Source organism: Coregonus lavaretus (assembly GCF_964263955.1).
Source record: "Coregonus lavaretus genome assembly, chromosome: 7".
NCBI classification, from domain to species: Eukaryota; Metazoa; Chordata; class Actinopteri; order Salmoniformes; family Salmonidae; genus Coregonus; species Coregonus lavaretus.
This window is the reverse complement of record NC_139994.1, coordinates 36,815,524-36,841,303: the sequence shown is the minus strand read 5'-3', so window position 1 is coordinate 36,841,303 and position 25,780 is coordinate 36,815,524. Positions and strand designations below refer to the sequence as shown.

General features: G+C 41.5%; 1 pseudogene across 1 annotated transcript; it reads left to right on the top strand.

Annotated features, from left to right (window-relative positions):
• Nucleotides 1-313: 313 nt before the first annotated feature.
• LOC311132973 (upstream stimulatory factor 2-like) lies at nucleotides 314-25,545 on the top strand (annotated as a pseudogene). The gene is made up of 10 exons (XR_014615361.1): nucleotides 314-430; nucleotides 9,172-9,212; nucleotides 9,333-9,448; nucleotides 9,743-10,132; nucleotides 11,540-11,627; nucleotides 11,878-11,922; nucleotides 12,574-12,632; nucleotides 22,175-22,269; nucleotides 22,541-22,669; nucleotides 24,578-25,545. The product of XR_014615361.1 is annotated as an upstream stimulatory factor 2-like (transcript).
• Nucleotides 25,546-25,780: the final 235 nt, after the last annotated feature.

The window sequence follows — 25,780 nt, the reverse complement described above, 5'->3', positions numbered from 1 at the left end:
CCTTGCGGATGGATACATTTAACACCACTTCGAGTGCAAATAGCCCAACCAGGGAACAATAAATAAAAAATGTCTAAAAGGCACAAAATAAAACAGTTAATCACGGAAATATCTGCCCAATTCCCATCTATAAATCCGACGGTACAGTTGCCAATTCTGAAACCCGAATCTCGCATTTTCGAAGATGAGGGGAACGTGAGAGAGTCAAAAGAGCACACAGAACGAAAACACCTCCCAGCTCTGCAGCGGTCTCCATTTTAGCTCCTTGCCCGGTCGGTACCTCACGTGTTCTGGACTGTCTTTCTCACATGACCCTTGTTTGTCCCCGTGATCAGTACTTCCAACTCCGTATTTCAGTGTCGCTGAATATCACATTTTAAACTGTAACCTTCATGGATATGCTTGAACAGAGTTTGGACAGCTCTACAGGGTAAGAAAACGCATCCTATGCTCACCGCTCGCAATAGCTTCACAGGCCTAGGCACCATCTTCCTTTGCAACACATTAGCGCTAGCAATATGAACAAATGTTTTATTTTCTGTAATATATTTTGTTTTGTAAATCCAATGTATAAGACCAATATATTTTCAAGTGTTTGTCTAATATGTCGTGCTTTGCATCCAGTTATTATTGCTATTGTTTATTAACTCGACTCAGTCAAGCGAGACCAGCGACAGACAGTCTTGTAGGTCAACTATGTAGCTGTAACTGTCAAATTATTACAACCGTTTTAATGTCAGTGATGTGATTAGAAAGTGTATGATGTCGCTTTTTTGTTGTTGAGAAATGCATCAAAATAAGATTCATAATAATGCACGACTTATATACACAACTTCTATACTTCTCAGTGTTACGTTAGTAAAACATTGTACACAATAAATTACACTCCTGTGATTTGTTTGTTTGCAACCCATAATGATGAGCAGCAATGATAATATAATTGGTTAACGTGACATGAAACTGGCTACATTTTGCGCGCGCTTGAATAATGCATTTGGTTCAATGATACCATTATATAGTTTTGCAGTATCCCACTATGGGTTTAATAATAATAATTTACATAATTTGTAAAGCGCTTTTTCTCACACCCAAGGCGCATAATAATAAAAATAATAAAAACAATCCTTGAAGGCTTTAATGAACATCACGGTATTGAGTTGTGCCTTAGACAGAGATCGCAGCCATAATAATGTTTTAGCCTCTGTTAGGATTAAGGGGGCGTTACCAATTTGTCAACGTTTTCGAAGTGGAGGGAAAGTTGAAAGTATAGTGTTGACCTGCTGATGCATGCAAGTTGTATTCTGATTACAAAAAAAACAACGTATTTTCGTTTTGATGGCTAACATCAGCCAATATGCATCAATTTGACTAATTCAGCTTTAGCAGTCTAGTATGGTGACTAGTCCACTTTTCGAATGTCACATTTTCTTCCGCTAACACAACGACAGGGGGCACTCTTGCTACTGATATCAGTGTACAGTAAGAAGTACACAGTAGTGATGCGCGGGTTGACTCCTAACCTGCAGTCCCGTGTTTATATCCGCGGGGCAGGCGGTTTTAGGGTCATTAGGCTAAATAATGTGTGGATGAAGGGCAGGCGGGTTGAATAAAGAGAAAACAATACATACAAAAAATCCATAAACGTATAATTATTATGCAATTTATATCTATATCATTGAGGTTTTTCTTTAATTATGTAAGGCTATCTGGCATTGGTGCGTAAGCCTAAACTTTAGGGCCTAACTGTACGCACGCCAATTGGGAACGGGCAGAAAAAGTGAATGCTGATTTTATGGAGGCAAAAAGCACAATGTCGGAGTTGAATTAAATATTAGAAAAGCTGCGAAATGGAGAGTTGAAAATAAAGAGAAGGGAGGGCCAGAAAAGTAATGTTTGTGAAATATTTTGTGAAGTGGTAAAAGAGGATGATAGCATTGCTGGCAATGTTATGTGTGATGATTGTGAGGTGCTATACAAATTCGACAGTCACAAGACGGGATTTCAAACAGGCCTATGGCACGTCAAGGGAACTGTAGCCTTCTGTTCAGATGGGTTAAATGGAAACTGAAATCTGGACACTGACTGTAGGTCTATAACCTCTCACATAGCCATACTATTAACTCCTGCAGAATTAAGCATTTCTTGCAGTAAAATTATACACAAAATGTAGGCTACATTTTGACTCTGGAACAGGAGTGGACAAAACATTTTCACAGAAAATCTTTCCCGTTTTTTTTTTTTTGGGGGGGGGGGGGGAGTTATTGCATTTTCATTAGGGCTGTGGCGGTAATTGAATAACCGTGTAACTGACGGTTATGGATGAAGACCGTCATGAAAATAAAATAACCATAAAAACAGTTTAAATAGGCCTACATGCATTTGAGGATTTTTTAAATTAACTTTATTTTCATGTAGATAAACATGACCTAATAGCGGGAGTGTTTACTAATGACTATAAGCAATTGTTTTGCTAACTTAGTCTGTCTATTAAACGTTCTACGTCTCCTCTTTCCAACTTTCCTTTGATGCTTGAGCAGCTCATCCCTAGATGCGCAGGGTGTAGAGCACTATAGGCTAAAAATAATTAACGTGTGGACTTTATTTTATTCAATGCACGTTTTCATTGCTTGCTAGTAAATAAATCTGCCTTAAAAAAAAATGTTGAATGTGTCTGACTATTTATTAATTATTACAACAAGGTTGTTCTGGCTCAGAGGCCTATAATGCACTAATGTGTCAAATGCGCCAATCTTCTCCAACCTGGCATGGTATGATTTGATACGGAATATTTTCTTAATTGATAGACTGGCCGATATACCACCCTAGGTGAGACAAAAAAAATAGTAGCCTAGGCTATAAAGTGTCGCACTTTTATGAATGCCCATGTGGTAGCCTACCGTTTGTAAAACAGGCAATTTACCGTTAATCCCTGTCATTTGGTTACATACATTTCTGTTAATGCATGTATTTATTACAGTAATTACAAGAGTTCACAACCTGCTACTCTTGTGAGAAACAAGTTTTGGTTTATTTCATACCATCATTTACACGCTCCATGTGAGCAATGAGCATGTGTTTGGTTTCTCTATCCTGTTGGTGTTGACGGCGCACAAGCGCCTGAGCACGTATATAAGTATCTGGCCTGCTTCTCGTAAATGTAAAATGTAGGAAAGTGCCCAGTTGGGATTCTCAGTCATTTTTTATTTTTTTTACCTCACACAGTAAGTCAACGAAGTCCGTAGAATATATATATATATATATATATATTATATATATATATATATATATATATATATATATATATATATCTATATATATATATATCCATTCAAATTAGAATAGTTCCTTGCAGTATTTCAAAATGATTTCCAACACTCTCCCCCTTGATAAATAGGCTGTTGCGTGTATTTGTTTATTTTAATGATTGTCAATTTCATCTTCATACTATAGCATAGCTGTCCCCTTCATACTTTCCTTTTCAATTCATTCTCTTCTGGCCTACTTTTGGAAAGCCTAAGGAATGCCTAGGTTTTTTAAAAGTTTTAAGGAAAGGACAAATATTTGCTCTTGTGTCTGACATACGCTGGTGTCTTTGATTGACGGGTGCTTTTACTGGGGTGTGTGAGTTTGCTGATTCTCTATAGGCCTATATGTCCATTCAGAAAGTTTCCTAAAGTATCCTGTCTGGACACCATCTCTTTAATAAAAATCTAACGCTCCTGTTTTCAGTAGCTTAGGCTACATTATTTCTCTCATTACGGCTTCACTGAGTTCAAGTCACAGACACATCTCAACATCAACTGTTCAGAGGGGACAGGGTGAATCAGGCCTTCATGGTCAAATTGCTGCAAATTGTCCAAATTGGAGATTTATGGTTCAAACCGCCGTGTCTTTGTGAGACGCGGTGTGGGTGAACAGATGATCTCTGCATGTGTAGTTCCCACCGTAAAGCATGGAGGAGGAGGTGTTATGGTGCGGGGGTGCTTTAGGGGTGCCTTAGTGGTGACACTGTCTGTGATTTATTTAGAATTCAAGGCACACTTAACCAGCATGGCTACCACAGCATTCTGCAGCGATACAGGACAATGACCCAACACACCTCCAGGCTGTGTAAGGGCTATTTTACCAAGAAGGAGAGTGATGAAGTGTTGCATCAGATGACCTGGCCTCCACAATCCCCCGACCTCTACCCAATTGAGATGATTTGGGATGAGTCGGACGGCAGAGTGAAGGAAAAGCAGCCAACAAGTGCTCAGCATATGTGGGAACTCCTTCAAGACTGTTGGAAAGCATTCCAGGTGAAGCTGGTTGAGAGAATGCCAAGAGTGTGCAATGCTGTCATCAAGGCAAAGGGTGGCTGTTTGAAGAATCTGAAATATAAAATCTATTTTGATTTGTTTAACACTTTTTTGGTTATTACATGATCGAATATGTGTTATTTCATAGTTTTGATGTCTTCACTATTATTCTACAATGTAAAAAATAGTAACCAAAATGAAAAACCATTGAATGAGTAGGTGTGTCCAAACTTTTGACTGGTACTGTATAATGACAGAAGAGAAGCTGTATGTATCTAATTATAGACAAGTTGACTAAACAAATAGCCTAATAAAATGGTTGAAATTATATTTAGGAACATATCTAAATCAGTCAAAACAAAATCATGCACCCCCTGTCAAAAAATCGTTCTGCCGTCTCTGACTGTAGCCTACAGCGTTTATCTATATTAACGGGTTAGGGTCGGGCGCGGGCCTCAAATTTTCACTTTTTCACATATAGTCTGGTGGTTGCGGATGGGTTATTAGCAATTGCGGGTGGGTGAACAAATGACTGACCCGTGCACCACTAGTACACAGTCACTTATAGTCCAGCGGATAGGTGAAATAATTGTTCCATTTTATGATAAAAGTATCAGACTTGATACACTAATACTAGATACATTAAGGAACATTTTAAAGATTGGAAGCGGTATGGGAAGCCTGTCAGTCAATCCAGATGTCCTGTTAGAAGAAAAATAGGGTAAAGTAATTCCAAACAATATAAAAATGTATTTGTAATGTTATCTACCCACTAAATAAACCCCACAGATAATATAGACAATATTTCTCATCATAAAGTACTCTTAAGACCTTCATGGGGGTCACATCAAGGTCATTTTGACCATAGTCCAGCAGCTATAGGAAAACATTTTGGACTTTGATAGAGCCACCAAATTTCACACACAGCTAGGGCATGTCTAAATAAGTATTTTGGGCTATAGTGCCATCACAGATTTTGTTCATTACCCCCCCCCTGGTGGTCATTTCCAATATGGCCGCGGAAAAGTAGGCTAAGAAACCCAAGATAGGTAACTGGTTGGATAGATTTCACCAGGAATACTCTGCTCCGGTCAGAGAGCAAGCAGATGGCAGAGACAGTGCCAAGGTTCACATATGAATTAAGGACTTGTGGTTGGACATGGTAAAGTTGGATTTGTATGTTGTTCTACAACAAAGGAGAGACATGATAAGCAGGTTGCATAACATAAGGTAAAGGTGATAAGGATGAATCTATTAAACCAAGGGCAACATGCCTTGACTTTTTCCACATTCTGTTACGTTACAGCCTTATACTAAAGTTTATGAAATTGTTTTTTCCCCTCATCAATTTACACACAAGACCCCATAATGACAAAGAGAAAACAGGTTTTTAGAAATGTTTGCAAATTTATTAAAAATAAAAAACTGAAATACCTTATTTACATAAGTATTCAGACCCTTTGCTATGATAATCGAAATTGAGCTCGGGTGCATCCTGTTTCCATTGATCATCCTTGAGATGTTTCTACAACTTGATTGGAGACCACCTGTGGTAAATTAAATTGATTGGACATGATTTGGAAAGGCACACAGAGAGATCCTTGATGAAAACCTGCTCCAGAATGCTCAGGACCTCAGACTGGGGCGAAGGTTCACCTTCCAACAGGACAACGACCCTAAGCACACAGCCAAGACAACGTAGGAGTGGCTTCAGGACAAGTCTCTGAATGTCCTTGAGTGGCCCAGCCAGAGCCCAGACTTCAACCCGATCAAACATCTCTCGAGAGACCTGAAAATAGCTGTGCAGCGACGCTCCCCATCCAACCTGACAAAGTCAAGGGGTCTGAATACTTTCCAAATGCACTGTATCTCAAATAAGAAAATTAAGGAAATTACATGACATCTTAATGTTTTTTGTGGGGGTTATCAGGGCAGTCCTTATAATGATGACAAGTGTGTGGCATTGAGAGAGAGTCAACAGGTGAAATCAACTTGGTTGATCAAGTTCATCTCAGTAGTATGCTGCTCCACTCTGAGGGCTTTTGTACAGGCGCCAACCAGCTGTGTGGGGCCGTATTGGACACGATTCACATGGCCATATCTCTATAAATAATTGGTACATACAGCCCAATGATGGCTTAATATGTTTGAGGAGGGTCTGAAAACACAATAAAATAGCCCAAAGATGCCATATATGTATCCTTAAATGTTTTTGTAGAAAAGTGGTGAAAATGTATGCCAACTTAGTTTTTTGTCAGTGTTTTCATGGCTAGTTCCAATAGTTTACATGTAAACACTTTAAAAGTCATATGGGTGTTCGTTGAAGTCTATTGATCGCAATGATATATATATATACAGTGAGGGGAAAAAAGTATTTGATCCCCTGCTGATTTTGTACGTTTGCCCACTGACAAAGACATGATCAGTCTATCATTTTAATGGTAGGTTTATTTGAACAGTGAGAGACAGAATAACAACAAAAAAATTCAGAAAAACGCATGTCAAAGATGTTATGAATTGATTGCATTTTAATGAGGGAAATAAGTATTTGACCCCTCTGCAAAACATGACTGTCACGATCGTCAGGGTAAGGAGTAGACCAAGGCGCAGCGTGATGAACAAACATGACTTTAATTAGTTAAAGCACGAAACAAAACAAGAAACGACTCGTGACGTCCACGGTATCAATGACCGAACACGGAACAAAAACCCACAACCACAAAGGGAAAACATACAGTTTAAATATGGCTCCCAATCAGAGACAACCAGCCAACAGCTGACACTCGTTGCCTCTGATTGGGAGTCACTCAGGCAAACATAGAATACAACAAACTAGAATGAACACCAACATAGAAATACACACATAGAAATGAACACACCCTGGCTCAACATAATGAGTCCCAGAGCCAGGGTGTGACAATGACTTAGTACTTGGTGGCAAAACCCTTGTTGGCAATCACAGAGGTCAGACGTTTCTTGTAGTTGGCTACCTCATCGCTGTACCCCACACATACAATTATCTGTAAGGTCCCTCAGTCAAGCAGTGAATTTCAAACACAGATTCAACCACAAAGACCAGGGAGGTTTCCAATGTCTCGCAAAGAAGGTCACCTATTAAGCAGATATTGAATATACCTTTTGTGCATGGTGAAGTTATTAATTAAACTTTGGATGGTGTATCAATACACCCAGTCACAACAAAGATACAGGAGTCCTTCCTAACTCAGTTGCTGGAGAGGAAGGAAATCACTCAGGGATTTCACCATGAGGCCAATGGCGACTTTAAAACAGTTACAAAGTTGAATGGTTGTGATAGGAGAAAACTGAGGATGGATCAGTAACATTGTAGTTACTCCACAATACTAACCTAATTGACAGTGAAAATAAGGAAGCCTGTACAGAATAAAATAAATATTCCAAAACATGCATCATGTTTGCAACAAGGCACTAAAGTAATACTGCAAAAACTGTGGCAAAGCAATTCACATTCTGTCCTGTTATGTTTGTGTCAAATCCAATCCAACACATTACTGAGTACCACTCAATACTTTCAAGCATAATGGTGGCGGCATCATGTTGTGGGTATGCTTGGAATCGTTAAGGACTGGGGAGTTTTTCAGGATAAAAAAAGAAACAGAATGGAGCTAAGCACAGGCAAAATCCTAGAGGAAAACCTGGGTGTCTGCTTTCCACCAGACACTGGGAAATTAATTCATCTTTCAGCAGGACAATAACCTAAAACACAAGACCATATTTACACTGGAGTTGCTTACCAAGGAGACAGTGAATGTTCCTGAGTGGCCGAGTTACAGTTTTGACTTAAATATACTTGAAAATCTATGGCAAGACCTGAAAATGGTTGTCTAGCAATGATAAATAACCAATTTGACACATCTTAAAGAATTTTGAAAAGAATAATGGGCGAATGTTGCACAATCCAGGTACGGAAAGCTCTTAGAGACTCACCCAGAAAGACTCCCAGCTCCCAAAGGAGCTTTTATAAAGTATTGACTCAGGGGTGTGAATAATTATGTAAATGAGATATTGCTGTATTTCATTATTAATACATTTGCAAACATTTCTCATTATGAGGTATTGTGCGTAGATGGGTGAGAGAAAAAAATTATATTTAATCCATTTTGAATTCAGGCTGTAACACAACAAAATGTGTAATAAGTCAAGGGGTATGAATACTTTCTGAAGGCACTGTAATATGATATTCTGTTTTGTGTAAATGTTAAGAAAAATGACAGCAAACCTGCCCTGTACACGTCACTTTTTATGTAAAATCCCATAGGAATGTATTATGTCCAGGTGGTTGGTGGCCATCGCCCGCCAGGGGGGTAATGGACAAAATCTGTGATGCTCTAGCCAAAAATACTTCTTTAGACATGCCCTAGCTGTGTGTGAAATTTGGTGGCTGGATCACAAAGTCCACAATGTTTTCCCATAGCCACTGGACTATGGTCAAAATGACCTCAATATGACCCCCATGAAGGTCTTACAATTATTTTATGATCAGAATTGTTGTCTATATTATCTGTTGGGTCGATTTAGTGGGGGTCATATTGACAACATTGTTTGGAATGATTTTACCCTATTTTCTTTTAACAGGAAATCCGATTGGCAGCCATTTTATTAAAATGGCCGCCTTGGTTGACTGACATGCTTCCCAGACTGCCTCCAATCTTTAAAATGTTCCTTAAGGTATTTAGTATTAGTGTACCAAGTTTGATACTTGTGTCATAAAGTGGAACGATCTTGGTATATTTGGTTCTTATTGCTGGACTATTATTATTAATTAGCCTATAGCACATAGCTGTTCAATTGAATATGAGTGTTATAACAGAAAACTCCCTTCTCTCTCCATCAGTCACGAGAAACAGGAAACAGAGGAGGTTCTCCAACTGGAAGGTAGGTATCGGGGTGTGTTAAATTTCCTCTGTTCAAACAGGTAATTATGGAATTTACAAGTGTGTGTGTATGAGAGAGAGCGTAAGTGTGGGTTCTAACATGCTGGTGTGTTTTTCTCAGAGGGTGTGGGGACGGAGGAGCAGACTGCAGTTACCATAGAGAGTGTACAGCAGGCCGCAGCTTTTGCGGATCATAATGTTCAATACCAGTTCCGCACAGAGAACAGTGGAGGACAGGTGAGCTCAATCAATGACCCAGGCAATTTTGAACACACACAGTTCTTACTACCACAGTACCACAAAATCCCCCTTGTCTGGATGAACAAAATAACAAGAAGAATCTGTAGATTATGTGTAAATTATTTTGTCTATAATATGTATACTGTATATTCTGTTTTATTGTTGTCAACACCATTTCTCCAGGTCAAATTCCTGGTAAATGTACTTGGCGAATAAAGGTCATTCTGATTCTATCTGAAATGTTTGGCATACTCCTGTCCTGACCTCTCCCCTTGACGTTCTTCACTCCAGGTGACCTATCGTGTGGTCCAAGTGACAGATGACCAGCTAGAGGCAGCAGGCGACGGGACTGGGGCAGTCAGTGTGGTCTCCACTGCTGCATTTACTGGAGCACAGCAAGCAGTGGCACAGGTGTGTGTATGTATGAGTTTGTTTGTGTGTGCATTAGTGGGCATGCTATTACACATGGCATACCCTATCATCTTAGGGAAGTATTGCTGTCTAATTTGCCTCTCACTCTCTCGGCTGTCATTCAGAACCCCTTCAGTAATGGGGGTAGTCCAGCGGGGGAGACGGTGGGAGGGGAGACGCGTTTTGCCTATTTCCCTGCTGCCACAGTCAGTGATGGGGCATCCACAGCAGTGTCGGTGCAGGCTGACCCAACACTCACACAGGCCGGAGGTGAGTAGCCACCAATCCTAGTATGAAACCCACATATAGTGTAACCATTCACTAGTGCAGCTCATACATAGCATTATGTTATGGTATTGAACAAAGATATACTGTATATATATATTTATTTTTACAAATTAATTTGTAACCCTCTCTTCTGAGTTCCAATCAGTTTTAACCTAGTATCTAGGTGTTGCAGTATGTGGTCTGTAAGTAGTCAGCATGTGAAGGTTATTGTGTGTAAACATGTATGGGCATAACCATAAATAAGGTAGTGCAGTGCCTCCACCTAATAAGTAATGTACCCCTAAAGATATGTATTTGCAGTGAACATAGGCACAAATAGATATCCCCTTGAACTATGATAAAGAATGATCACAACAAACAAGATGTTCATTATTATTAAAGTCAAGACGTATCAATTCCGTTTCAATCCAAAACTCAAGCTTGAATCAGATTATAAACCAACAATTATCAACATAATTTCAATCACATCTATGTACACTTAATTAGTAAGGACCTGGTACTCACAACCCTAAATCCAGATCGCGACTGATGAGAAGCATGCGAGTGCAACAACAGTCTGTCCCATTCAAACACGGTAGATAAAGTCCCTCATCTGAAACGGATAAAAACACAGTCCTCCTCAATTAATCGGGACTGGTCCCAATGTAGTTAATTATATAGCTATAGTTCATCTCTTGTTTTACCACAACCAGTGGCTAATGTTACTCATATCACCCAGAGCTCAGTCTCTCACAGCATCTGTCGGTCGAGCCTCCGAGCGGAGAGAAAAAGCAGAGATCATCCAATGACAGTTGAACCAAAAACAAATCCAACGCTGTCCTCCCTGTGGTCTGGGATGCGGGACTAGCTAACAGTTAATCACTTTGGTTTACTCAGATCGCGTTACAACAACTTTTTAAAACAATAGCTAAAACAATGAAATAGCCGTCTTGCTAGCTCACAGAGTTTGCAGGGTTGTCCTCCCTTCACTCTCTCGCATGTCTAACTGTTGCCTTGCAATGGTCCATCTCCAAAATATGTCCCACATGCAACAGAGTAATAATATAATAATAATATGCCATTTAGCAGACGCTTTTATCCAAAGCGACTTACAGTCATGCGTGCATACATTTTTGTGCATGGGTGGTCCCGGGGATCGAACCCACTACCTTGGCGTTACAAGCGCCGTGCTCTACCAGCTGAGCTACAGAGGACCGTGTGGTCCAAGTGACAGATGACCAGTCCATAAAAAAAAAAGAAACTAAAAGTAACCAGGGGGTTACATATATTTGACTGAATTGAATTTTGACTATTGCCTTTATCTCAATAGGGCAAGAGACGTTAAGTCACAATAGTCTTTCTTGGGAATCCTATAAATCCCTGATTTGTACCACCTCTCTCTGACACCAGGTCAGTTCTATGTGATGATGAGCCCACCTGATGTGTTGCAAGCTGGCACGCCACGGACCATTGCCCCTCGCGCACACACCTACACCACGTGAGTACGGCTTCACCTGCCACACAGTTTAGTGTTCCATACACATTCATCACACCACAATGCTCCCCCATCTATGTAGTTTGTCTCACTTCTCCCAACTCCACATTGGCATAGACTTTCCCTAGCTAAACCTTCAGGAAATTATCACCTCTTAGTATTTACCTGCCTATTTTGGCATGATTGGTTTGTGATTCAAAATAAATCAAAACGTGCAAAAACAAAAACTGTCCCACTTACCTGCCATCCCCAGAGACCTCGGTGAAAACGAGATACTACAGCATGGCAGTTCAAACTGGTGAGGACTACTTTCGTTCGCATCCTCTAAAACTGACCCCCTCTCCTCCCATCCTTGACAGATGTGTGGTGAATCCACTAGTCGTGATGAATCATATGTCTTAGTGTACCTTTCAGGTGAACTTGATGTATAGTGTGTGTATATATAGCTTTGGGTTATAGGTTGACCGAAGGAGTCCTCTTCAATGGGGCGAGGAAACGTCTCGGTAATACTTTATTTGGATAGTCCATCTGTAGATACTCTACAGACTATCAGTAACATTTCAGCTAACAAATCTACTAACCCTAGCCCTAACCCTTATCCTAACCCTAAACTTAAGCCTTACTTTAACCCTAGCAAGCAGTTGCTTATCAATAGATAGTTTGTTGATAGAATGATGGATTCATGCAGGTCCCATGTGGCTCAGTTGCTAGAGCATGGCGCTTGCAACACCAGAGTTGTGGGTTCGATTCCCACGGGGGCCAGTTCAAAAAAGTACGAAAATATATACTACTGCAAGTCGCTCTGGATAAGAGCGTCTGCTAAAATATTACATTTGAACAATGTATTTGAATACACTGTCAATTTGTTTGTTTTTATGAGTGTGGGTTTTACAGTGGGTAACGGTGACATAAAATGGAATCATTTATTTGTCTTTGTCTCTCTTCACAGGAAGATGGATGGTCCACGGGCACCTCGGGATGAGAGAAGGAAAGCACAACACAATGAAGGTAAACTGATTAAAGAAAGTATTTATCTGGCAAATGGAAACTTGAAAGTAAAAGTTCAGACTTACCATGGGCATAGAGAGAAAAAGGAGGAGCCTTACTAAATGTTTTTCGTGTAATCTTTTTTTTTACACTGAACAAAAATATAAACGCAAAATGTAAAGTGCTGGTCCCATGTTTCATGAGCTGAAATAAAAGGTCCTAGAAATTTTCCATACGCACAAAAAGCCGATTTCTCGAAAATGTTGTGCACAAATGTGTTTACATCCCTGTGTGGCTAATCAAGAAGCTGATTAAACAGCATGATCATTACACAGGTGCACCTTGTGCTGGGGACAATAAAATGCCACTCTAAAATGTGCAGCTTTGTCACAACACAATGCCACAGATGTCTCAAGATTTGAGGGAGCGTGCAATTGGCATGCTGACTGCAGGAATGTCCACCAGAGCTGTTGCCAGAGAATTGAGTGTTAATTTCTCTACCATAAGCCGCCTCCAACGTCGTTTTAGAGACAGTACATCCAAACGGCCTCACAACAGCAGACCATGTGTAACCACGCCAGCCCAGGACCTCCACATCCGGCTTCTTCACCTGCAGGATTGTCTGAGACCAGCCACCCGGACAGCTGATGAAACTGTGGGTTTGCACAATTGAAGAATTTCTGCACAAACCATCAGAAACCGTCTCAGGGAAGTTTATCTGTGTGCTCGTCATCCTCACCAGGGTCTTGACCTGACTGCAGTTTGGCGTCGTAACAGACTTCATTGGGCAAATGCTCACCTTCGATGGCCACTGGCAAGCTAGAGAAGTGTGCTCTTCACGGATGAATCCCTGTTTCAATTGTACTGGGCAGATGGCAGACCCTGTGTATGGCATTGTGTGTATACGCGGTTTACTGATGTCAACGTTGTGAACAGAGTGCCCCATGGTGGCGGTGCGGTTATGTTATGGGCAGGCATAAGCTACGGACAACAAACACAATTGCATTTTATCGATTGCAATTTTAATGCACAGAGATAACTTGACAAGATCCTGAGGACAATTGTTGTGCCATTCATCTGCCGCCATCACCTCATGATTCAGCATTATAATGCACAGCCCCATGTCACAAGGATCTGTACACAATTCCTGGAAGCTGAAAATGCCCCAATTCTTCCATGGCCTGCATACTCACCAGACATGTCACCCATTGAGCATATTTGGCATGCTCTGGATTGACGTGTACAACGGCGTGTTCCAGTTCTGGCCAATATCCAGCAACTTTGCACAGCCATTGAAGAGGAGTGGGACAACATTTTACAGGCCACAATCAACAGCCTGATCAACTCTATGCGAAGGAGATGTGCACGATGCATGAGGGAAATGGTGGTCACACCAGATACTGACTGGTTTTCTGATCCATGCCCCTCCTTTTTTTAAAGGTATGTGTGAACAAAATATGCATATCTGTGTTCCCAGTCATGTGAAATCCATAGATTAGGGCCTAATGAATTTATTTCAATTGACTGATTTCCTTATGTGAACTGTAACTCAGCTAAATCTTTCAAAATTGTTGCATGTTGCTGAGTATCTTGTGTAAATGGTGTTGACCCGAGGCTCAATCCCTATGTTTGTCATGTGAGCTTGTATTGAAACCTTAGCTCCTTCAAATTATTAAGATATGGCATTATTAGAGTGCAAATAACTAATAACATATCATGCACATACTGTCAACACTCATTAAATTGGACATCAAGTTTAAACCATGAGACCATGAATCTTTCAATTTGACTCTCTTTATCACTGTCTTTGTTAGTTTCACTAGTCTCCATATCTGTTTCCTTCAACTAGGACCCTTCTACTCTTCCCAATAGGAAAACCCTCTCAATCACTACTGCTAATACACACGGATCACTCTCAAACAATGTTCTGCTTTTACCCCTATTGTAAGGTTTAATAACAAACAAAACAAACATGATAACTTCTGTTCACCGGGATGCCATTGTCCCCTTTTACTTTCTCTTTATTGGAAGGCATTGTTTGCATTTTAGTCTACCCTAACAATGTTACTCTATATATTTATTACCAATTTCCTTTGGATATTCACTTTCTGCTTCACACTCATTAAATGTCTATTATTTTGAGATTAATATATAATGCGCCGAAATTATAAAATACATCGGCCAATTCAGAACGGGAGAGAAACCTTTTATGGTAGCTCTCGACTAGTGTTTCTTTCTGGGATCAACATTTATTATAATTGGGCTAGCATTGCCTAACAGTCCACTGCCAATGGACTGCTCTGTCCATAAGGTTTCTGGCACCTGAGACAGAATAGACAGAGACAGTTTTCCACTTCGTCTCGGGAGTGGTTCACGAATTGGTTTAGACTTCATTGTTGGGGATATCAACGGAAACTCCATCAGGAGTACAATAGATTGTAGCCTTTAGTTTAGTTAAGAAGTCTACCTAGAAAGTTAAACACTTGAGTGGGTGAATAAATAAAATCATGTTCAACATTCATTGGTCCTATTGAACAGGGCATGGGTTTTGTTTCTAAATGTATTACCGGGGTGGTATTCCTTTTAATTCTTGACGAAGGCTCTGATTAACGTGGCAATTCTATTTTTCATTGGAAGCTGTTATAACCTCCCGAGTGGCGCAGTGGTCTAAGGTACTGCATTGCAGTGCTAGCTGTGCCACTAGAGATCCTGGTTCAAATCCAGGCTCTGTCGTAGCCGGCCGCGACCGGGAGACCCATGGGGCGGCGCACAATTGGCCCAGCGTCGTCCAGGGTAGGGGAGGGAATGGCCGGCAGGGATGTAGCTCAGTTGATAGAGCATGGCGTTTGAGATGAAATAAATAAAAGCTGAAATAAATCCATGACATAATAAATAAAATAAATAAAGCCATGACATCATTTTCTGGATTTTCCAAGCTGTTTAAAGGCACAGTCAATTTAGTGTATGTAATCTTCTGACCCACTGGAATTGTGATACAGTGAATTATAAGTGAAATTATCTGTCTGTAAACAATTGTTGGAAAAATTACTTGTTATACACAAAGTAGATGTCCTAACCATTATCATGTGGATCCAAGATGGCGTAGCAGTGCGGTCGTGTACTCTGTTGTGTGTCTGTGTAAATAGCCAGTTTTTTCTTTTTTTTGTCTTTTGTTGTATATAATCCCCTATCACACTTTTCATCCTTCTCACTCAATGTGGAACGGATTCTATTATTTACTTACCTATTATCTAGAATCTCCAGTTGAAACTAGCTAGCCAGCTAACTAGCTACTTGCTATTAGCCACCGTTAGCGGTTTTCACCCAGAACATCTGATTTTCTTCCGGAATAACTGAATCACTGGACCTTAACACCGGATCGCAACCAGCTAGCCACAACCGAATGGATGTTGCTGTTGGCTAATCACCACTGCCCCCAAAGCAAGCACCAGTTAGCCTTGAGCTAGCCTCGAGCCAGGCCCATATCCCGGCTATCTACCTCTCTGTCTACCGGACGGGAGTAGCCAGCTAACTAGCTACTTGTTATTAGCCACCGTTAGCAGGTTTTTTTCACCATTGTCCGTAGCCTGCACTACCTACCAGCCAGCTCTAGCCTGGACTATTATCGACCAGCCTGCCCAGCGCGTTATCAACCCAGAACATATAGGATTTTCTGCTGGAATCACTGAATCACTGGACCTTTAACACCGGATCATCGCAACTAGCTAGCTGCAACCGAATGGATGTTGTGGTTGGCTAATCAGCCTTGAGCTAGCATCGAGTCAGGACCATCTCCCGGCTATCTACCTCTCTGTCAACCGGACGGGACCTCCTAGTGACGACACGGAGCCCCGCCGATCCATCACGACTGGTCTGCCGGCGTAATCGTCTGTGGTTTCAACAGGCTTCCCGTTGCGACGACCACGAAGATCCATCTGCTAGCCCCAGCCCGCTAGCACACGCAATTCAACAGCCGTACTTCCTGATCGCCTGTGCTGTAGCACCAATTCGAACTGCTCTGACTCACATTGCTGTTCACTGGACCTTATGATCACTCAGCTGCACAGCTGTTACCTGCTGGACTGTTCCTTTACACGGTACCCTGCCTCAGCCCAAACTTTCATCGCCATTACCAGTTGTTGTCTTAGCTCTCTCGAATAACACCTGTGATTGCTTTATGCCTCTCTCCCATGTCAATATGCCTTGCCTATTGCTGTTCTAGTTACAGTGGGGAAAAAAAGTATTTAGTCAGCCACCAATTGTGCAAGTTCTCCCACTTAAAAAGATGAGAGAGGCCTGTAATTTTCACCATAGGTACACGTCAACTATGACAGACAAAATGAGAAAAAACTATCCAGAAAATCACATTGTAGGATTTTTAATGAATTTATTTGCAAATTATGGTGGAAAATAAGTATTTGTTCAATAACAAAAGTTTCTCAATACTTTGTTATATACCCTTTGTTGGCAATGACACAGGTCAAACGTTTTCTGTAAGTCTTCACAAGGTTTTCACACACTGTTGCTGGTATTTTGGCCCATTCCTCCATGCAGATCTCCTCTAGAGCAGTGATGTTTTGGGGCTGTCGCTGGGCAACACGGACTTTCAACTCCCTCCAAAGATTTTCAATGGGGTTGAGATCTGGAGACTGGCTAGGCCACTCCAGGACCTTGAAATGCTTCTTACGAAGCCACTCCTTCGTTGCCCGGTCGGTGTGTTTGGGATCATTGTCATGCTGAAAGACCCAGCCACGTTTCATCTTCAATGCCCTTGCTGATGGAAGGAGGTTTTCACTCAAAATCTCACTATACATGGCCCCATTCATTCTTTCCTTTACACGGATCAGTCGTCCTGGTCCCTTTGCAGAAAAACAGCCCCAAAGCATGATGTTTCCACCCCCATGCTTCACAGTAGGTATGGTGTTCTTTGGATGCAACTCAGCATTCTTTGTCCTCCAAACACGACGAGTTGAGTTTTGACCAAAAAGTTCTATTTTGGTTTCATCTGACCATATGACATTCTCCCAATCCTCTTCTGGATCATCCAAATGCACTCCAGCAAACTTCAGACGGGCCTGGACATGTACTGGCTTAAGCAGGGGGACACGTCTGTCACTGCAGGATTTGAGTCCCTGGCGGCGTAGTGTGTTACTGATGGTAGGCTTTGTTACTTTGGTCCCAGCTCTCTGCAGGTCATTCACTAGGTCCCCCCGTGTGGTTCTGGGATTTTTGCTCACTATTCTTGTGATCATTTTGACCCCACGGGGTGAGATCTTGCGTGGAGCCCCAGATCGAGGGAGATTATCAGTGGTCTTGTATGTCTTCCATTTCCTAATAATTGCTCCCACAGTTGATTTCTTCAAACCAAGCTGCTTACCTATTGCAGATTCAGTCTTCCCAGCCTGGTGCAGGTCTACAATTTTGTTTCTGGTGTCCTTTGACAGCTCTTTGGTCTTGGCCATAGTGGAGTTTGGAGTGTGACTGTTTGAAGTTGTGGACAGGTGTCTTTTATACTGATAACAAGTTCAAACAGGTGCCAATAATACAGGTAACGAGTGGAGGACAGAGGAGCCTCTTAAAGAAGAAGTTACAGGTCTGTGAGAGCCAGAAATCTTGCTTGTTTGTAGGTGACCAAATACTTATTTTCCACCATAATTTGCAAATAAATTCATTAAAAATCCTACAATGTGATTTTCTGGAAAAAAATATTCTCAATTTGTCTGTCATAGTTGACGTGTACCTATGATGAAAATTACAGGCCTCTCTCATCTTTTTAAGTGGGAGAACTTGCACAATTGGTGGCTGACTAAATACTTTTTTTCCCCACTGTAGTTATTATTATACAATTTCACTGTAGAGCCCAAAGTCCCTCTCAAACTGCCTCAAATAGCTCCTTTGTTCCATCCCCCATACACACGGAGACCGGCTCAATCGGTGCCTCCAGTGATGCTATCTCTTTCATTGTTACCCAACGCTTAGGTTTACCTCCACTGTACTCATACAGTGGGGAAAAAAGTATTTAGTCAGCCACCAATTGTGCAAGTTCTCCCACTTAAAAAGATGAGAGAGGCCTGTAATTTTCATCATAGGTACACGTCAACTATGACAGACAAAATGAGGAAAAAAAATCCAGAAAATCACATTGTAGGATTTTTAATGAATTTATTTGCAAATTATATGGTGGAAAATAAGTATTTGGTCAATAACAAAAGTTTCTCAATACTTTGTTATATACCCTTTGTTGGCAATGACACAGGTCAAATGTTTTCTGTAAGTCTTCACAAGGTTTTCACACACTGTTGCTGGTATTTTGGCCCATTCCTCCATGCAGATCTCCTCTAGAGTAGTGATGTTTTGGGGCTGTCGCTGGGCAACACGGACTTTCAACTCCCTCCAAAGATTTTCTATGGGATTGAGATCTGGAGACTGGCTAGGCCACTCCAGGACCTTGAAATGCTTCTTACGAAGCCAATCCTTCGTTGCCCGGGCGGTGTGTTTGGGATCATTGTCATGCTGAAAGACCCAGCCACGTTTCATCTTCAATGCCCTTGCTGATGGAAGGAGGTTTTCACTCAATATCTCACGATACATGGCCCCATTAATTCTTTCCTTTACACGGATCAGTCGTCCTGGTCCCTTTGCAGAAAAACAGCCCCAAAGCATGATGTTTCCACCCCCATGCTTCACAGTAGGTATGGTGTTCTTTGGATGCAACTCAGCATTCTTTGTCCTCCAAACATGACGAGTTGAGTTTTTACCAAAAAGTTCTATTTTGGTTTCATCTGACATTCTCCCAATCCTCTTCTGGATCATCCAAATGCACTCTAGCAAACTTCAGACGGGCCTGGACATGTACTGGCTGAAGCAGGGGGACACGTCTTGCACTGCAGGATTTGAGTCCCTGGCGGCGTAGTGTGTTACTGATGGTAGGCTTTGTTACTTTGGTCCCAGCTCTCTGCAGGTCATTCACTAGGTCCCCCCATGTGGTTCTGGGATTTTTGCTCACCGTTCTTGTGATCATTTTGACCCCACGGGGTGAGATCTTGCATGGAGCCCCAGATCGAGGGAGATTATCAGTGGTCTTGTATGTCTTCCATTTCCTAATAATTGCTCCCACAGTTGATTTTTTCAAACCAAGCTGCTTACCTATTACAGATTCAGTCTTCCCAGCCTGGTGCAGGTCTACAATTTTGTTTCTGGTGTCCTTTGACAGCTCTTTGGTCTTGGCCATAGTGGAGTTTGGAGTGTGACTGTTTGAGGTTGTGGACAGGTGTCTTTTATACTGATAACAAGTTCAAACAGGTGCCATTAATACAGGTAACGAGTGGAGGACAGAGGAGCCTCTTAAAGAAGAAGTTACAGGTCTGTGAGAGCCAGAAATCTTGCTTGTTTGTAGGTGACCAAATACTTATTTTCCACCATAATTTGCAAATAAATTCATAAAAAATCCTACAATGTGATTTTCTGGATTTTTTTTCCTCAATTTGTCTGTCATAGTTGACGTGTACCTATGATGAAAATTACAGGCCTCTCTCATCTTTTTAAGTGGGAGAACTTGCACAATTGGTGGCTGACTAAATACTTTTTCCCCCCACTGTATCCTTCCATATCCTTGTCTGTACATAATGCCCTGAATCTATTCTACAACGCCCGGAAATCTGCCCCCTTTATTCTCTGTTAGCCGTATCCTTATTCTAGTCCTCCTCTGTTCCTCTGGTGATGTAGAGGTTAACCCAGGCCCTGCAGCCCCCAGTATCACTCCTACTCCCCAGGTGCTATCATTTGTTGACTTCTGTAACCGTAAAAGCCTTGGCCTTTTGCATGTTAACATCAGAAGCCTCCTTCCTAAGTTTGAGTAATTCACTGCATTAGTACACTCCGCCAACCCTGATGTTCTAGCAGTGTCTGAATCCTGGCTTAGGAAGGCCACCAAAAATTCAGAAATTTCCATCCCCAACTACAACATTTTCCGTCTAGATAGAACTGCCAAAGGAGGTGGAGTTGCAATCTACTGTAGAGATAGCCTGCAGAGCTCTATCATACTATCCAGGTCTGTGCCCAAACAGTTTGAGCTCCTACTTCTAAAAATCCACCTTTCCAGAAATAAGTCTCTGTCACGGATTCTGCCGAGGCTGCCCCTCCTCCTTGCTCGCTGCCCCTCCTCCTTGCTCGGGCAGGCTTCGGCGTTTGTCGTCACCGGAATACTAGCTGCTGCCGATCTATGTTCTATGTTTCTATGTTGCACCTGTTGTCTATTGTTACACACCTGTTGCCCATTATGTGATAACTCCTTCCTTATTTAACCCAGTGGCTCCCAATGTGTTTTGTGCGTGTTTGTTTTTCGTTTCGTGTGTCGTTGGTGAGCGGGTTAGTTCCTCCCTGTGTGGAGGTGTTCTGTATTGTTGTTTTTACTTATTTTCGGTAAAGTATGTTTCTTAGAGTTCTGTGTCCTGCGCCTGACTTCGATCCACCGCATTACACTGACACTCGTGACAGTCTCTCACTGTTGCCGCTTGCTACAGACCCCCCTCAGCCCCCAGCTGTGCCCTGGACACCATATGTGAATTGCTTGCCCCCTATCTATCCTCAGAGTTCATACTGCTTGGTGACCTAAACTGGGATATGCTTAACACCCCAGCCATCCTACAATCCAAATTAGATGCCCTCAATCTCACACAAATTATCAAGGAACCTACCAGGTACAACCCTAAATCCGTAAACATGGGCACCCTCATAGATATCATCCTGACAAACTTACCCTCTAAATACACCTCCGCTGTCTTCAACCAGGATCTCAGCGATCACTGCCTTATTGCCTGCGTCCGTAACGGGTCCGCGGTCAAACGACCACCCCTCATCACTGTCAAACGCTCCCTAAAACACTTTATTTTATACTGATCCAACAGTATTTTCATGTGATTGTAGGAAATCCAATTCCTACTATTAGAGACACCCCTGTGCTTCCATTGATCAATGTTAACCGGACAGATTCATTATTATAGAGTACAAGAGATCTTTCACCATTAAGGCTTGGCTGGAAAACAGACAGTCCCTCACAGATTTTTAAGTAAGGTCTCTTACCTTTTTAAGTTGTGGCCAGAGGGATGTCTGAGGCCAAGCTGAGCGAAACGGATCAAAAAAGTCAGGTTGCTCTCATCCGGGTCATGGCACCAAATGTTGTGGAAAATTCGATGCAAAGATTATATTTCATGATATAATAGAAAGATCTTTAATACAAGCAGCTGCAGGGGAGATTTACTTCTGATTTCACAGGGAAGAACTCAAGGAAGAAATGGTTACATGTCCCTTATATAGTGGGAGGTGATAATACAATCATATTGTTTACACAACAGTTATTTTAAAACAATCAACAGTTCCGGAACACAATGGCATTGTGTTAGGGTGCAGACATACCAGGAGTCTATGAAAGGCATAACGTCACAGTCCAACACAGAACATACCCCTTGAGAAGTTACAACAGCTCACCCCAAATTCTGCCACCACAGGAGTATGGCTCATGCTGTAGCTTTGACAACTAAGCTATGGGATTATTGTATTTGCAGTGGAAAGGCGGAGAAGAGACAAGATCAACAACTGGATCGTCACTCTCTCAAAGATCATCCCAGACTGCAACATAGACAGTACTAAGACTGGAGCAGTGAGTGTGGTCAATTTGTCTATAGAGATTAAGTCCCATTTGAATCCACTTTATAATTTAAGACACTTACAGATGGTATTGGCCGGTTTCCTGGACACAGATTAAGCCTAGTCCTGAACTAGAAAGCATGCTCAATGGAAACTCTCCACTGAAATAGGTTTTTAGTCCAGAACTAGGCTTAATCTATGTCCGAGAAACTGACCCGCAATTGCAAATTGTTCGAAATCACGATTTCTTATAATATAATTAATGTGCAACCTCTTCTCTCCAGAGTAAAGGAGGGATCCTGTCGAAAGCGTGTGACTACATCCGGGAGCTGAGACAGAATAACCAACGATTGCAGGACAGCTTCAAAGAGGTGTTGAGAGTTCAGGCGGACAACGAGCTACTCAAACAACAGGTACACAATTATATGTGTAACTCGCACCTTCCACTCTGCTGTCTGTGTCAACAACACGCCAGGGGTGTATTCAATGGTGCACACCGTAGCAAAACATTTTACAACGTAAAACATTTTGCAACGAATAAGATAATTGCTTATTGGACAAGTTTATTTTAGTCCCTCCCTGTTTCAGCCTGTTTGCATTTGTTTTGTAATTATTTTATGCCTACAGTGGCTTGCGAAAGTATTCACTCCCCTTGGCATTTTTCCTATTTTGTTGCCTTACAACCTGGAATTAAAATTGATTTTTTGGGGGTTTTGTGTCATTTGATTTACACAACATGCCTACCACTTTGAAGATGCAAAATATTTTTTATTGTGAAACAAACAAGAAATAAGACAAAAAAACAGAACTTGAGCGTGCATAACAGTTCATCCCCCCAAAGTCAATACTTTGTAGAGCCACCTTTTGCAGCAATTACAGCTGCAAGTCTCTTGGGGTATGTCTCTATATGCTTGGCACATCTAGCCACTGGGATTTTTGCCCATTCTTCAAGGCAAAACTGCTCCAGCTCCTTCAAGTTGGATGGGTTCCACTGGTGTACAGCAATCTTTAGGTCATACCACAGATTCTCAGTTGGATTGAGGTCTGGGCTTTGACTAGGCCATTCCAAGACATTTAAATGTTTCCCCTTAAACCACTCGAGTGTTGCTTTAGCAGTATGCTTAGGGTCATTGTCCTGCTGGAAGGTGAACCTCCGTACCAGTCTCAAATCTCTGGAAGACTGAAACAGATTTCCCTCAATAATTCCCCTGTATTTAGCGCCATCCATCATTCCTTCAATTCTGACCAGTTTCCCAGTCCCTGCCGATGGAAAAACATCCCCACAGCATGATGCTGCCACCACCATGCTTCACTGTGGGGATGGTGTTCTCGGGGTGATGAGAGGTGTTGGGTTTGTGCCAGACATAGCGTTTTCCTTGATGGCCAAAAAGCTCAATTTTAGTCTCATCTGACCAGAGTACCGTCTTCCATATGTTTGGGGAGTCTCCCACATGGCTTTTGGCGAACACCAAATGAGTTTGCTTATTTTTTTCTTTAAGCAATGGCTTTTTTCTGGCCACTCTTCCGTAAAGCTCAGCTCTGTGGAGTGTACGGTTTAAAGTGGTCCTATGGACAGATACTCCAATCTCCGCTGTGAGATGCCGTGAGTTTTGGTGGGTGGCCCTCTCTTGGCAGGTTTGTTGTGGTGCCATATTCTTTCAATTTTTTAATAATGGATTGAATGGTGCTCCGTGGGATGTTCAAAGTTTCTGATATTTGTTTTATAACCCAACCCTGATCTGTACTTCTCCACAACTTTGTCCCTGACCTGTTTTGAGAGCTCCTTAGTCTTCATGGTGCCACTTGCTTGGTGGTGCCCCTTGCTTAGTGGTGTTGCAGACTCTGGGGCCTTTCAGAACAGATGTGTATATATACTGAGATCATGTGACAGATCATATGACACTTAGATTGCACACAGGTGGACTTTATTTAACTAATTATGTGACTTCTGAAGGTAATTGGTTGCACCAGATCTTATTTAGGGGCTTCATAGCAAAGGGGGTGAATACATATGCACGCACCACTTTTCCGTTATTTATTTTTTATAATTTTTTGAAACAAGTAATTTTTTTCATTTCACTTCACCAATTTGAACTATTTTGTGTATGTCCATTACATGAAGTCCAAATAAAAATCAATTTAAATTACAGGTTGTAATGCAGCAAAATAGGAAAAACGACAAGGGGGATGAATACTTTTACAAGGCACTGTATGTATGAAGGTCTTATAAAAGGCCTACATTGAAAGTATTTTCTCACATTTGGTAGTCTTGGCATTTGGTTGTTAACATTGTTTAATTGTGACGTTCGGTCATGTTATAGATTGAGGAGCTGAAGAATGACAATGCACTGCTTCGAGCTCAGCTACAACAGCACGGCATAGAGATCAATGGAGATACAACACCACAGTGATGGACTGGACACACACTCTCTTACTCACTGGAACACTGGTAAAATACAAATACTTATAGAAAACATGAAAGTACACATGCTAACGCGCATGCATCATCAGAAATTGAACAGAGGGCTTGAGAGGAAGAAGTGATGGACTGCTGACTGATCAAGCCCCCTCCAACCCCCACACACACTCTTCCAAGGCTGAAAGCTGAAATTCATGACTCTGTAGCTAAATGAGTTCCCCACCTCTGCTCAAAGAATAACCAACTCTTTAAATGTCGTGCTTTCACCTGACTCTGTTTTAGCTATGGACAATGACAATTCACATTTATTCTGTTTTAACCTACTGCAGTTTTCCTTTGCTTTTTTACTGGCATTTGTTGTGAGTTATACTACCGTGTCTGACATAAATGAATCCTTTTGTTTGTCATTTAATTTATTAGTTAACAATGAATGTGTATACAGAATGAAAATACAATTGCAGTAGGGATCATAGTGCAAATATATGGCTGAACTTTGCTGTTCCATTTTCCCAATGTAGACAAATCCGGTACCTTCATGCTTTGATGCACACCATTTCAAAGGGTTGTTTCATTGTTAAGTGGAGGTAGATAAGAGAATACTGATTAAGGTGTTTTAAAGGCATGCAAAGTAAAGGTATGGTTGTTGTATGGACACTAGGCCTGAGATTGCAGAATGTCAGGGCAGTAGGTGATAGCATAGCTCAGGTCATTAGGACGATATATAGCATTGGTTCCCAAATTCATTTCAGTCCCCTCTTCCTTGCTTAATTTCTCTATCTCTTTTGTTGTCCCATCTGGTGCACAGTAAATCATTTAACCTGAATATCAGTTTTACTATATGGTAATGACACATATTGGGCATTAAATCATGGTATGTATCTGTTTGTGATAGGTCACTTACTGGTATTCAATACATTAATTGGAGCATGTGTCAGTGTTGCCATGTATAAGATGATAAATGTCCCTGTGAAGGGAGCCTGAGTCTCTATTACAGGGGAGGCTCATTTACAGACATTCAACTCAAATATGGGACACTGGGTAACTCAACTCAATTCATGTTATTGAGGATCTGAGGGAGAGTTGTAGATGATGATTTTCACCATGT